This window comes from Arvicanthis niloticus, chromosome 11 (genome assembly GCF_011762505.2).
Source record: "Arvicanthis niloticus isolate mArvNil1 chromosome 11, mArvNil1.pat.X, whole genome shotgun sequence".
Taxonomy (NCBI): Eukaryota; Metazoa; Chordata; class Mammalia; order Rodentia; family Muridae; genus Arvicanthis; species Arvicanthis niloticus.
This window is the reverse complement of record NC_047668.1, coordinates 48,427,194-48,441,364: the sequence shown is the minus strand read 5'-3', so window position 1 is coordinate 48,441,364 and position 14,171 is coordinate 48,427,194.

The following is a 14,171-nucleotide window of genomic DNA, read 5'->3' as shown; positions in this document are numbered from 1 at the left end:
AAAACGTGTATAGCTGGATCATCTAGGGGACCCACTTTCATCTTCCTAGATGAGGCATTGCCTCCATCTAACAGCAGAGGGCAGCAAAGCTCACATTCTGATGCAGAGTTTTTTTGACCAATTTTAACTTCAATTTATCTAAACATTGGTTATTCCTATATATCTAGGGACTCATGAGGACCCTCTCTAAGTTTCTGGAACTATTCACTACAGACTGGCCTCTTCTCAAGCATGTTTTCTAACTCCATGGTTTGTCCTTCATGACAGGAGAACACACATTTTGCTTGTATAGTATGAGCACACACTTCACCCCTGGCCTGTTCCTTCCAGTATGATCCAGAAGATCTAACCCTGTTGAATATTATCTGTTTCCTTGTATCTGAAAATAATTGCACTTGTAAATTTCTTCTTGTTACTTTCCTTTGTATAAACTCAATCTGGTCTTAATTAGTGGATGACTGTATACATATTGTTTCCTTCCTCAATCAAAGCATCTCATCAAAATAACATCCAAATAACATACTCATATCAATAAAATAACACGTTCATAATTCATAAAGCTAAACAGTTGTAAATACATACATATGCTATTAGAATCATGCATAGTGCACAGGTTGGTAAATTTCTGTGCAAATAGAGGCCATATCACTCAGTATCTCATTTTTCTTAAAGTAGGATCCAAAAAATATTCATGAATTTTCTCTTCTCTGAATTTGATCCAGAAGTCACCAGAGCTTCCTGATTTTGGTACTGGGTGGATATTCAGATCTTTATAATTCTTTTAATTCTTCACAATGATTGATTTATCAGAGAGAACATAACTTGTGTCTGGGAGCTAGCCAAACATTAGAGTTCTGTCATTGGTGGTGTTTTGTTTTGTTTTGTTTTCTTTTTCTCTGCAGATGCACAAACATCTTGATGTTTTTTTAGCACACATTTTATTCTCTCTGCGACAAGCAGTTCATAGGTTTCTGGGCTTCATCCCATAGACTTGAAACAACTAATCACTCTGGTGATAAGATGAATACTAATTAATTCTGTCTGATTTTTGTTGAAATGGCAGGCAGATAATTTGCCCTGAACTAGAGTGACTACTCATGTCATTGTGAACTCCATACTAACATCCGTACAAGTTTGGATGCTGAGTGCAAGATGTTAGTGAACAGAGGTCATGACCTTTAACCTTTGCCAGCCTGTGGAAATAGAAAGCATGTCTAGTGTTTGCTGCTGCCCCGTCTGCAGCCTTCCCATGCATGGAGATACTGGTGGCGATGCCTTCAGACATCTTTATTCTGCTTTTCACACTTATTTCAATGTTGATCTTACCTTCAGATGATTCTCAATATGTTAAAAAAAATGTGACAGATACTAGTTTGAGATTGGTGTATGATAAGGGATTTTTCCTAGTTTCTAAAGTTAAAGATTGCTACTTCACGCCAACGAAGAGCCTCTAGGTAATGTCTGATTACTTTGTCACGTAAAAGGCAAATCTTTGCAAACTAAAAAACAAAAAAGTGGAAGGCAAATCCATGTTCCCCTCCTACTGTGGGTGCAGCAGATTCTGACGTCAGAGGTCTCGTGTCCCTCCTCAGTTACATGCTACGTTGCTGTGAATAACTTGGCATTTTCTGTAATTAAGTCACTGTGATTCTCCACCCGCAGCCCTTTCAAGGTTACCACTACTGTAACACTGGTGTTTCCAAAGAGGCTGTAATGTAGGAAGGAAATGCTCTTTAAACAGGCTCAAGAGATCTTTAATTGAGATCCATAGTGCACATTAAAATGCAAATGTTTGTGCTGTTCATTGCAAGAAAGTACACTACTGTGTATTGCAATATTTAAGAGCCCACAGTGATACCCCTGATACAGTTCAGTTACAAGCACAGTCCAAAGGATGTGAGCTGCCTTTCCCCTGGCATGGAAAACATTTCTGTTAAGTATGGAGTATAAAATGAAATTATAGCTCTCTGGTTTAATGTGTATAAAATTAGTATCGAGACACAAAAGGCTGTGCACAATTGTCAACCTGATGAGTGTAAAGATGAGCACAAACATTCGAAACCATCACAATAACCTAAGCTGTAAACATATCAATCCCTCTATAATTTTTCTCTCACCATATTTAGCAAGTACATTCTTCAAACTTATTCATTGTACATATATATATATATATATATATGTATATATATCATATATAAATTATATATCATATATAAATCATATATCATATTGATATGTAAACATATCAATCCCTCTATAATTTTTCTCTCACCTTATTTAGCAAGTACATTCTTCAAACTTATTCATTGTATATATATATATACATATATATATATATATGTATATATATATATATATTTCTTTAGAAAACATTCAGACATTTATAAAACATTAGACATTATGTCTTTAAAAACTATAGCTTTGAATCTCTAGGACCAAGAATAAGTGTACAGATACAGGGTTAGGCATTAAAGAATGCAGGCACATTGTGAGAAAATTAAGACTGGAGAAATGTACTGCCTTTAAATGATTTTTCTAAGGTAGAACATGCTGAGAATTAATGAAGACAATTGGCCATTCAGGAGACTGGGGAAAAAGTCAATAGCTACTTGACAATCTGCTTCTGAAATGGAATTAATAGATCTCAAATCCTTAGCTGATAATGTGGATAAGAGGTAGTTTGTGCTGGGTGTCTTCCAAGAATCGGAGGCACAATGGTGAAGCCCAGTTTCTCATTGCCCTCAGTGAATAAACAGTGCTATGAACAAAGCACTAATAACCTAATTAGATTATAGCCATGTTGGTAGCCAATGGTGTGGTCAAAGAATGAACCCTCACCTTCATACACAGCAGACTCTGAATCCCTGGGATTGTCTCATAAGCCCCTTGAGGATTATTCACTCATTTGGAAAAGAAAAAATAAAAGAATTATAGGGTTCTCTTGATGTAAAAGATAGGCACATAGGTTTATCCCCTTCCTTCTGCTTACCAATATTTTTAAATAACAAAAATAATAACCCAACAATAGAAAATATTAGTGACAATGGAAACAAATGCCACTGATGTCTGTTTGTAAACATTCTGAAAGGAAACCCAGGAAGAAAACAGATCAACAGGTAAACCAAGGGGGCAATACAGTTACATAGAAATAGCTGCCAATCACACCAAAGGACTGCACAGTGGTACTGCGCCCTCAGAGTCAGCAGACATGCTACCCAGCTGTACCATTCATAAAAGAAAGAGATAAATGCATTGACTGGAGGTGAGGGTTTTTATCCTATTAATTTTAGAAGATCCAAACATCCATTCCATAAAATGTATCCAGGTCTGTTCCTGTCTTTAAGTCCTAACACCCAGAAGACACAGGAAGGAGATAGATCAGTTGAAGAAAGAACAACCTTAGCTACAAAGGAAGTTTCTAGACTATGGTACACAAGACCCTTCACAAGATTCTCCATCAAATTAATAAGGAATACATACATTCATACATACATACATACATTTGACATACATAATACATACATACATACATACATACATACATACATACTACATATATACATATAAAATTCTGCCCCTGCTCCTCAGAATCTTCACTTCTCTTTCTATGGCCCCAGGCTTTCTTTGGGGAATAGAAATTACCAACTCTCCCCAGAACTATGTATAGAACAGCTGTCCAGTGTCTGATAGCAGCTTGCCCAAAAATCAGTGGCTGCCTTTACACTTACTAGGTGACAAACTGTCACAAGTGGCTTTTGTCTGATCAGTTTGTTGCAGGAGTTGGGTTGCAGAGAAACAGTGTTTTATTCCACCATTTCTGTATAGAGTTGTGTGTGCTGAGAGAGGCTCTCTCTGAACTTGTCCAAAGATCCAGCACTTTGTATCTATCTGTCTATACATCCAATATCTTTCCACACCCATATCCTCAGCCTGCCCACCTCCAGCGACCAAGGAAGGGCTTCTTTCTTCCTGACCATACTCGTAGGTCCTGAAAAATCTGCATCAAGATGCCAAACCTGGTTGGGATTTCATAAATCCAGAATAAGCCTCTCATATTATAAATTTAGTTGAGGACACATAAATACATTCTTTTTTTGAAAACCTGTAAAGGTCAAAATAAGGCAGGAACCACTAATCCCTGGGAACACGACTAAATACATCCTCCTTGGCATTTAAAAGTCTATGTCACCTTGAACACAGGCCTATAAACTTTCATTTTCCATTGACTTGAACAAGTTAAGATCTCTTGGGACATATAAGGGTTGGACTCTGCCATGCCTTCAAATACAGTCAACAGAGTGCTCACCAGGACTGAAGCAATCAGACATTTCCTATAATTGGTCTCTGTAACCTTTCAAAAATCCAGACAGATAAATGTCCCTGGCTGTGGGAGGTGACTGACAGGAAGAAGTCTGGCAGAGTCTTGTCACAGGATGAATGACAGCTGAAGGCCTGTAACCTTTCCCTATCAAAATAGGGAGGTGGAAAAATAAAAAAAAATCTGGTGTGGAGTCTGTTACATTGTCTGCATGAGGGTAGATCAGGAGCCTGTGCATTTCTGTTAGAGATGGACCAGTTGGTAGGTTCCTAGAACACTGGTTCTAGGCCCTGAGGAGGCTGGGTGTCACATGAAGGTTAAAATGGGGAGGCACACTGTGTAAAGAGCATCTGGTTCCAGTGGCAACAAAGTCACTGATCTACACCATGACACTTGTTTTTCATGAGCTTGTCAACTGGTTTCATTCAGAATAGAGATAATCTTTCACAGGACTACAGATTCCATTCCTCGTTAATGAATGTTAACAATCATAATTCATTTTAAAATGATGGCCCCAGACCATGGGCTAAGTATTATGCAATAACAAATAATTAAAACGGATTCAGATATGGCCTTCATCTCAAAGAGTTTCTTTTGGAAAGTTTATTAGTCAGGGTTCTCTAGAGTCACAGAACTTATGGATAGTCTCTATATAGTAAGGGAATTTGTTGATGACTTACAGTCTGTAGTCCAACTGCCCAACAATGGTCAGCAGCAGCTATGAATGGAAGTTCAAGGATCTAGCAGTTGTTCAGTCCCACAAGGCAAGCAGGTAAGAAGAGAGTCTTCCTTCTTCCAATGTTCTTATGCAGGTCTCCAGCAAAAGGTGTGGTCCAGATTAAAGGTGTGTACTACCATGCCTGGATCTGGGACTTGCTTTGTCCCAGATGACCTTGAACTCAGAGATCTCCTTGTTTTGGTCTCCTGGGATTCATAGCCACTATGCCTCAAGATTTCCATGCCAGGATCCAGGTCAGAAACTTGTATCTGTCAGCCTCAAGATCTCAATCACAGGTGAGCCCTCTAATTCTGGATTGTAGTTCATTCCAGATATAGTCAACAACCAGGAATAGCCACTACAGTAAGCATGTGTGTGGGTAAATTTATGTACATATATGTGGACATATATGCTATACATATGTGCCACACACACAATGTGACCTTAAAAAGTTGCATTTAATCAAGTCATATGCCAGGTGGCTCATCCATAGTTAGAACATGAAGCAATATAGAGACCTTATTAGAATTCAAGAAAAATAAATAAATAAATAAATAAAAAAAACCTTAGGAATTGAAAGCATGGTTCTCTCATTAAGTGTTCATACCTCTTGTGAAATTATTTACTTTTCTAGATTTTTTCTAACTCTATCCAAATTCCTTACCTTTCTTCTCTATTACAAGGCTAAACCATAAAGGTCTTGGGCAGGGCACCTTGCTCAAGGACATGTGAAACACTAGTCACAGAGCATGGGTGATTTTGTAAACCCACACAGTGCTGTCCATGAAACTAAGATAATGTCGAGAGTATGTGTAAGAGACATATATTTTTGTTGTGGGAAACAATACGTTGGTTTCTTCTGGGAATTACTTTATGAAACCAATACAAAATATGATAAAGTCAGCAACAGCCAACCTTAAGAAAATGGCTGCCTCTCAGCTAAAATGAAGCAAGCGAGTTCCAGAATGCACTGACATTTTACTAAAAAAGGACGGTTAAGCTTCAAAAGCATAAGAAAATTTGAGTCAGCAAAGCACTGATTTTAAGTTGGGAGACTTGGGGTAAATGATGGGGCTGTGGGAGTCTCCACACTGTTCAGGTAGTATATTAATTATGTTTCCCATTGTGTTGAGAAAATACTTGATAAAAACAACACACAGAATGAACAGTTTACTTGAGGGGATGCAAGCAATTGTACTGGAGCAGGGATGGCAGCAAAAGTATGAAACACCTCACATTGTATCTGTGATCAGAAAGCAGAGACAAGGGGATGCTGTTTCTCTGCTAGTTGCCTCTATTTTCCTTTCTATTTAGTCCTGGAGTCCAACACATGTGGTGTGTCATGCACATCCAGATGGATTTTATCTCCCAAGTTAATCTTTCAGGAAATGCCTTCCCAGGCACACCCCAAAGTGTGCCCTATCAATGCCAAAGGCCTTTCTTAACTCATCAAGTTGACAATGAAGATTAACCGTTACATAAGGTAAACTCCCAACACAGAGGCAGACCCTTGAACACTTGATTCTACTCCATTTCATAATTGCCTGTTTCAACTTTTTGAGTTCATTTATCTGATCTAATAATCCTGCTTCTGAAAAAAAAAAAAAACAACTTTCAAATATACAGACTTCTGCTTCCCCACTTCTACACCACCACTCATTTCCACAGCCTTTTTTTCACTGTGGGGCTCTTAAGCTTATATTCTCCTTCCCCAGCTTCTCCAGACTCCACCCCCTTTCCCATAATCCTATGCACTAAAGCAGAGCGGTCTTCCTGAAAATGTTCTTTTGTTTTCTCCTGCCTAAGCCCCTTCAGTAGCTTCTTGTCATACTCGGAATCAAATCCAAATGCCTCAACATATATTGTGCCTATTATGCAATTTATCTCAAACTAATAACCCTGCTTCCCCTTCTGAGATGATCTTTTGCCATACTGCACAAATGTCTGTGTTCCCCTGTAGCAAGATCGCATATCTTCTTTTCCAGAAATTCCTTGTTTTCTGTGTGGAAACATCAATTCCCATGACCCGTTGGCCCTGGGGTACTCTCTCAGAGTACTCAATATCAGCCTTCTCTGTTCTGTGATATTACAGCACTATATGGGATTTCTTGGTGTTTTGTTGGGAGCCGACTTTTAGCAGAAAGCGGCTAGATCAACTTTGCAGCCATCTGGAACATATACCCTGATAAGAGATTTGGTTTTCAATAGCCTACAACAGCTGAAACACACTCTGATATCCCACATATTTTGTGTTGCTGTTTACTGCCCCCAGCTACAAGGCACACGTGGTAGTCATGCCTGCAAGGCAATACAGTTCACGTGCTGTCCACGTGCTATCCAGGCCATATATGCCTATAAGGTGCACGTGGTATCCAAGCCTACAAGGCACACAGTACACGTGCTATCCACTCTATAGACGCCTGTAAGGCTTGCGTCATATCAACACCTACAAGGCATGTGGTATCCACGCGCCTACAAGGCACATGGCAAAAGCGTATAAATACCTCAAAATTCCCTTCAATAAAAGAGACTTGGTAAGAGACTTGATCACACCCTGTCTTGTCTCCATTCTTCGCGTCTCCTGCCCCTGCAGCCCCACTCTCTCTCTTGACCAGAGCACTTAGCCCCAAAGCGTTGAGGCAGAGTACGGGGTCACAACAGTGTTTTGTGCTGTGCCTCTCAGCAATAGACTATCATTTCTTTAAATCCCTTCACCTATGCTACTCAGGTTTTTCATCTGAAAACTAGAGATGAGGATATCAATGGCCTTATGGCCACCTCCACATTGATGGCGTAAGAATAGAGAGGAAATGTATACAGAAAGGACTAGAAGAGTTTCTGATACCAAGTGAGCATATAAGTATATGCATTGGTCATTTTCTCTTGCCATGGTAAAATAACATGGTCAAACGCACAGCATAGGGGTTGTTTCAGCTTATAGTCCCAGAGTAAGTACAGTTACTTGATCTTGACAGGGAAGGCATGAAAGTGGGGGAGTGAGGCCTGGCTGGTGATCAGGAAGAGAGTTCCCATTCATCCACATACATGGTGCGATGAGTCAGAACAGGAATTGGAATCAGGGTATGAAATAGAAAGACCACCCCAGCAATATCTTATTTACATGTAAGACAGAGGTCTCTTATTATTAATTCTTTGAGAATTCCGTATGTGTAAATAATGGCTTTTTAAAACCTTACTTGTAAAGTATTCTTCTGTAAGCTTTCCCATGATGAGCCAGGCTCCCTAAGCCAGATTAACTCTGAAGGCCTGAACTTGAAGGGCTGAGGACCTGGCACATACACGGATAGCACCTTCTCCTAAGGTTATGTCCAAGTGTCCAAATGATGCCTGGGCTACACACTCACACCACAATCTCTCCAAATATCCCACTGTCAGCCTTTGTCAGGCAGGGCCACTGTCACCTCCACAGCCTTTCTGCTTTCCTCACAATATTAAAGAGATATGCCCTTTACCTTCTAAGCCACTAACTAAAATGGCCTGGAAGATGCTTGCCTGCTTTAACAATGGGAGCTATAAGTCAAGTGATAGGCTAATGAGTGTGAAGTTTCACCTGTATAGTGGATTTGCTGCAGATATTGAGCAACAGTTATATCTGACATGTTCTGATGATGTTTGTCCTAATGGAAAAGTTCAGAGCACCAGGTGGGTGTTTCTAAATAGACAGAGGAGACAACTGAGCAAGCCAGAGCTTAATCAACACTTTAGAAATCAAGCAGCCAGGAAGAAACAGAGGTAAGATTCAGACCCAGGCAGTGTGGCTTCAAGTCTTACACTATTTCCCTGTGTTCTCTCTGCTATCCTCTTGCTAAAATGGGTCTATTGATTGGCATTTGGATTACAGGCACTACTACAGAAAATGGAATAGCAAGTACATGATGAATTGTGTCTGCATTTTGCAACCAGTTCTTGGATCTTCCTCTCTCTCTCTCTCTCTCTCTCTCTCTCTCTCTCTCTCTCTCTATCTATCTATCTCTGTTGGATTTGGGTTCCTGGATCAAAATAAAAAGGCTCATGGAATCAACATCAACCCAGGATCTCTGCCTCCAGCTTAATATCTCAAAGAGCAGAACGTTTCTCTCTTACTGAAGTGGTATTCTAATGCCTCCTCCATCTACAAAGGCATTCAAGCAGAGAGACCAAATTTTCCCCATTGCCACTGGCTTCTCCTTTGACAGCTCTGTCAGCTGAAATAGAGGCACTCATGCTTACCATACTACTTCTCTGCTTGGAAATTTCTCTTTATGAAAGAAAAGTTCAAAATATAGAAAGAGGAACAAGGCAAACACTTCAATGTGGAGAACCACCCAATGATTTTCATTATATATCAATTAGTGATTCTCACTGAAAACTTGGAATCTGACAGCTCATTGAATGGGCAAGAAGCCTGACTTCAGATACACCTTTGGTAAGACTGGCTAATTAAAAAAAAAACAGTCAGTAATGTATAAATCACACAGGTTTCACCTGTTCTTGAGCCTTTCTATCACTTCAAAGATTCCCTGGCTATCTGGGGTGCAAGCATCACCTAACCTCTTCCATGACTTCCTCAGTCATAAAAGTCAGCTTTGGACCTTGGGAAATAGGTATCAGAGTGGTCCTTTGTTCTACTGCAATGATAACCATGGTTAGTCCTGTATGAAAGAGGAAGTAGAGTTTAGAACAGGCTGTCAGTCATCTGATATGTCCTCACTACACACACACATACACACACACACACACACACACGCATGCACGCGCACACGCACGCACACACGCACACATGCATGTGTATATGCACAAAAAGCTCCCTTGAATGGTTTCATTATAGGAACGACTAGTCTAAGTCTTCTCAGTACAAAGATAGCTAGCTGTGCCTTCCAAAGAGACACATTCTCATTTTGTGGTCATGAAAACACGCTTGAAAAATGAAGTGATCCCTTTATTTATCTGTGTGTGTGTGTGTGTGTGTGTGTGTGTGTGTGTGTGTGTGTGTGTGAAAGATTTATATTGTCTCATGCCTAGGAGTTTGAATCATTTCATTGTGACTTTCAACAACAAAACTTACTGATTTGGGAAGTATTTTTAAGTTACTGACAAGTATCATAAGCTCCTCTTGATTTATTGGTGATTTATAATAAAGTTGTTGTGATGCCAGTATTTTCTTTCTCTTGGATACTGTGCTGACCAGTTTTGTGTTGCTATGAGCAAGTGTCCAGAATAAATAACCAAAATAGAGAAAGATGACTTTCAACTCATAGTTTCAGAGGCATCAGTCTGTAGTCATGTCGTCCAGTTGCTTTTACATTTGTAGAAAGGCAGTGCTTTATGGCAACAGTTATATGGTGTGAGTTCGTAAACATCAGGAAGACAGAAGAAGAAAATGGTCCCAACGGGAATTTTAAGGACACAGCACAATGACCTGTGTTCTCCAGCTAAGCCCATCACCTCCTAAAGTTTCCTGCACCTTCCAATGGCACAACCAGCTCAAAAAAAATGTCCCCAATGTATGAGCTTTTACACTGGGGACCATTACAGGTATAAAATGTAACATATGATTTGGACAAAACTCCAAAACAGAACCTAGGTTTGTAGGAGTAATTCCTGAAGTTTGCATAAAACCCTGTGATATTTCTTTATACTTTTTTGTTTGCTAAAACATCATTGATTGTAGAGTGTAGCATGCATATCTTAAATAATAATAATAATAATAATAATAATTATTATTATTATTATTATTATTATTATTATTATTGATTACATATCTTCTGTGTTCTGGTATTAAATGAAAGTTTAGATTAGTTTATTTTTGTTGCTGTGAAAAATATTTTCAATAAAATCAACATGAGTATGAAAGTGTTTATGACATCTTGAGGCTTATAACTCATCATTGAGGGAAGGAAGAGAAGGAACTTAAGCAGGAATCTAGGGACAGGAACTCGAACAGAGGCCACAGAGGAACAGTGCTTACAGGTTTGCTCTCATGGTTTTGCTCAGCCTACTTTCTTAGATAACTCATGACCACCAGCTCAGGAGTGTCGCTCTAATTATTAATCAAGGACATGCCCTACAGACTTGCTTACAAGCCAATCTTATAGAGACAATTCCTCAGTTGAGGTTCCTTCTTTACAGATGGCTCTAGTTTGTGTCAGAGTGACAAAAATTAACTAGCACAGCCTCACTGAAGTCATAATTATAGGAGGGGCGGTGTTGTTACCATCTTCTTATTGACGGAAAAACTAGGCTCAGAAAAGATGACTTTATGTTTACTCTAGCTATATGTTGAATTAACAAATGCAGTCACATCTACTGTGGAACTGGGAAGATAAAATACTTATTCTTTGACCCATGCAACATATAGAGCTATACCTCAGTGGGAAATAAGACTTGTATGTCTAGGGTGTCAGTGATGAGGTGAATGAAGCAAGAAGACACGTGAAGGTTACCACAGGTTACATGATGATTAATAAGTGACATGTCACTCAGAAATTTGATGGCTACAATCCTGGTGCCCGGGGTTTTATTTCTGCAATTTGATTTTTATGTTAGGAGTTCTGTCAGTATTAGAGAGAGTAGCTGCCCCTCCCACACATTCCTCTGCAATTCTGCCATCCAGGCTTTGCTTGGTGGCCTCTGGAACCTTCACTTAGGAAGGTTGTTAAGAGGACATTAGAACCGGAGGCAAGGTGAGTTTCATCTGGTGTGATGGCCCCCAAAATTCTACTATTTTCTAGACTTGTTAATAACAAAGATTTACCCACTCTACAGAGGCAGAAATAATTTATGGTACCAATTTCATCATCTGGAAGGCTTCACATAGCTTTACATAATGGTTCATGTTGTCTTTATGGATTTTTTTCCTAGGGAACATTTTAATCTAGCTGGAGTAAATAATATCAATCACTTTGCTCATATAATCATTATTGGCTTTGGGTTGTTGATTGATTTTTAAATGTTGTTTTCTTTGCTGGAGGCAGGCTACTGGAGTAGAAAGAACACTAGCTTAAAACCCAACTTCAAGTTCCAGATTCTCAGCTTGATTTCTTAATAACAGGCTCAGTGTCTTCCAAGTGCTCTGTTTACTACTCTGCTTTGAGCCTGTGATTGAATCGAATGCCAAAAAGACAGGGACACCAAATAAGTGTGTGCTGAGACTCTCAGTGTCTACTATTGCCTAGGTGTGTGACCTTGGGCACACCCAGGAAACTTCTCACATTCCTGTGTGTGTAAAAATGATACCCAATGAAACCTAACATCCTCAATAGTTAAAGATTTGATGAGAACATTCATATAAAGTACGTTGGAGAGTTCCTGTGTTATTGTACTCAACAAGCTGGCATTTGTTGTCACTACATCTTCCTTTCCACTCCAAAGCACCCATGTGCACTTAAAAAAACACCTACTGTGTGCTCTCTTACAAGCAGCTTTTTCCATGTGTCACTTTCAGGCTCTCCCTCCTTGGAATAGAAGTCTTTCTTTGTCTGATCTCTCTAGAAGACATTTTATCCAACTAGATAAGGCTGTGGGTGCTCAGATATGCTGCCGTAGTAGCTCTACTAGGAGGTCACTGTTTCTAGGGAGAGGTGACATATGTAGGGTAGGATGGTGGCATGAAGACAGTTTCTGGATCAGAATAGTCATGATGTCTCAGACTCAGAATGTCTCAAACTGCAAATCCCAGGGTAGTTTTATGGGACCATGACAGTGGTGTCAAGTTTTTCTTTTCATTGTCTCTGTTGTGTTTTAGTTTACCACTTTCCTTTACTTTCTAATCTTCTCAGGTTTTTTTTCTCTTACTCATCTGTAATGTCTTTGAGTAGAGGTAGTCTTTTTCTCCTTCTATTGAGGTCTAGCCTCAATGTGAGGAGGGTCTTGAGAAAGGAGGGAATGGGGGAAGGGATAATCTAATAATGACTCAGAGTCAGTAGGGGATGCAAGCTGTCAGTTCAAGTGCTCTCCTTTGCCCAAGGATTCTCATCATTCCTCCTTCCTCTCCTTCCTTCTCCCTTCTCATTCTTTTTCCTTCTCCCAACCAGAGAGCCTGAGCCCAGACTTTTATTTACTAAAGCTACATGATCAATTCTTTGATCACTATTAATAATTTTTTTTGAAAAATCCTTAAATTTACATAAATTTATGGACTAAGGACCATGTAGGCTTTTAGAGCCTGTGTGGTTATGTTGTCTAGATCCTTTCCCATGGTCCTAAAGGCCGAGCAGAAGACCTGTTCCTCACCCTCCACAGCCTCACAACCACTTTCATTCATCATTCCTGAGAACCACATTTGTTTCATTTTTTATGAAGTGATTAGCTCTGAATAATTTGGGACAAATATTACCCTTAAAGAAAGACAAAATAGAAAAGATAGCAGATCAGTTTCAGGTCAATAGCAGTCATTGGCACAGGCAGGGATCAGTGGCCTGGAGATGCTCCAGGGGTAGGAACTGTGTCATACCTCCCTTTAAGCAGCCACGCCAGACCTGGCTTCATCATCCTTCTTCTTCTCCCTCTTCTTCTTCCTCCTCTTTTGCTTCTCTTCCTCCTTCTTTTTCTTCCTCTCCTTCTTCTTCCTCTTTCTCCTCCTCTTATTCTTATTCTTCTACTAATACTACCATATACTTTTATTTTTTTGTTCACTAAAACAATACTAAATATAGAATACATATCCTAAAGTAATAATAATAATTAATATTGATTACATATCTATCATGTTCGGGTACAAAAAATGAAATGCCTTTGTATTAGTATTTGGCTGGGATCATAGTACACTGGTAGTTAACATTTTGTCCTGGTCTCTGTGACTGGCAGAATATGGATTAGGATTTAGTGATTAAACAGAGTTTACATGATTAACCATCATTTGTCCACAGGTCCTTGAGGCATAAGCATTCCTCACTTGGACTGTTTTACTCCCACAATTGATCATTTTGTTTGCACCTGGTTTTCCACATCTACAAATAGGAATCTTTTTAGAATGCAAACTTACTCATTGCCTAGGTAACTAATGCCCATGCTCTTGTGAGCTTCTTACACATTCTCTTTATTAATTCTAGCCCAGCTTTAAGGCACTCCTAACCTTACTAAGCTTTGTGCTTTTAGTTACTCACTCACACATTTTCTTTTCTCAGGGATCTCATA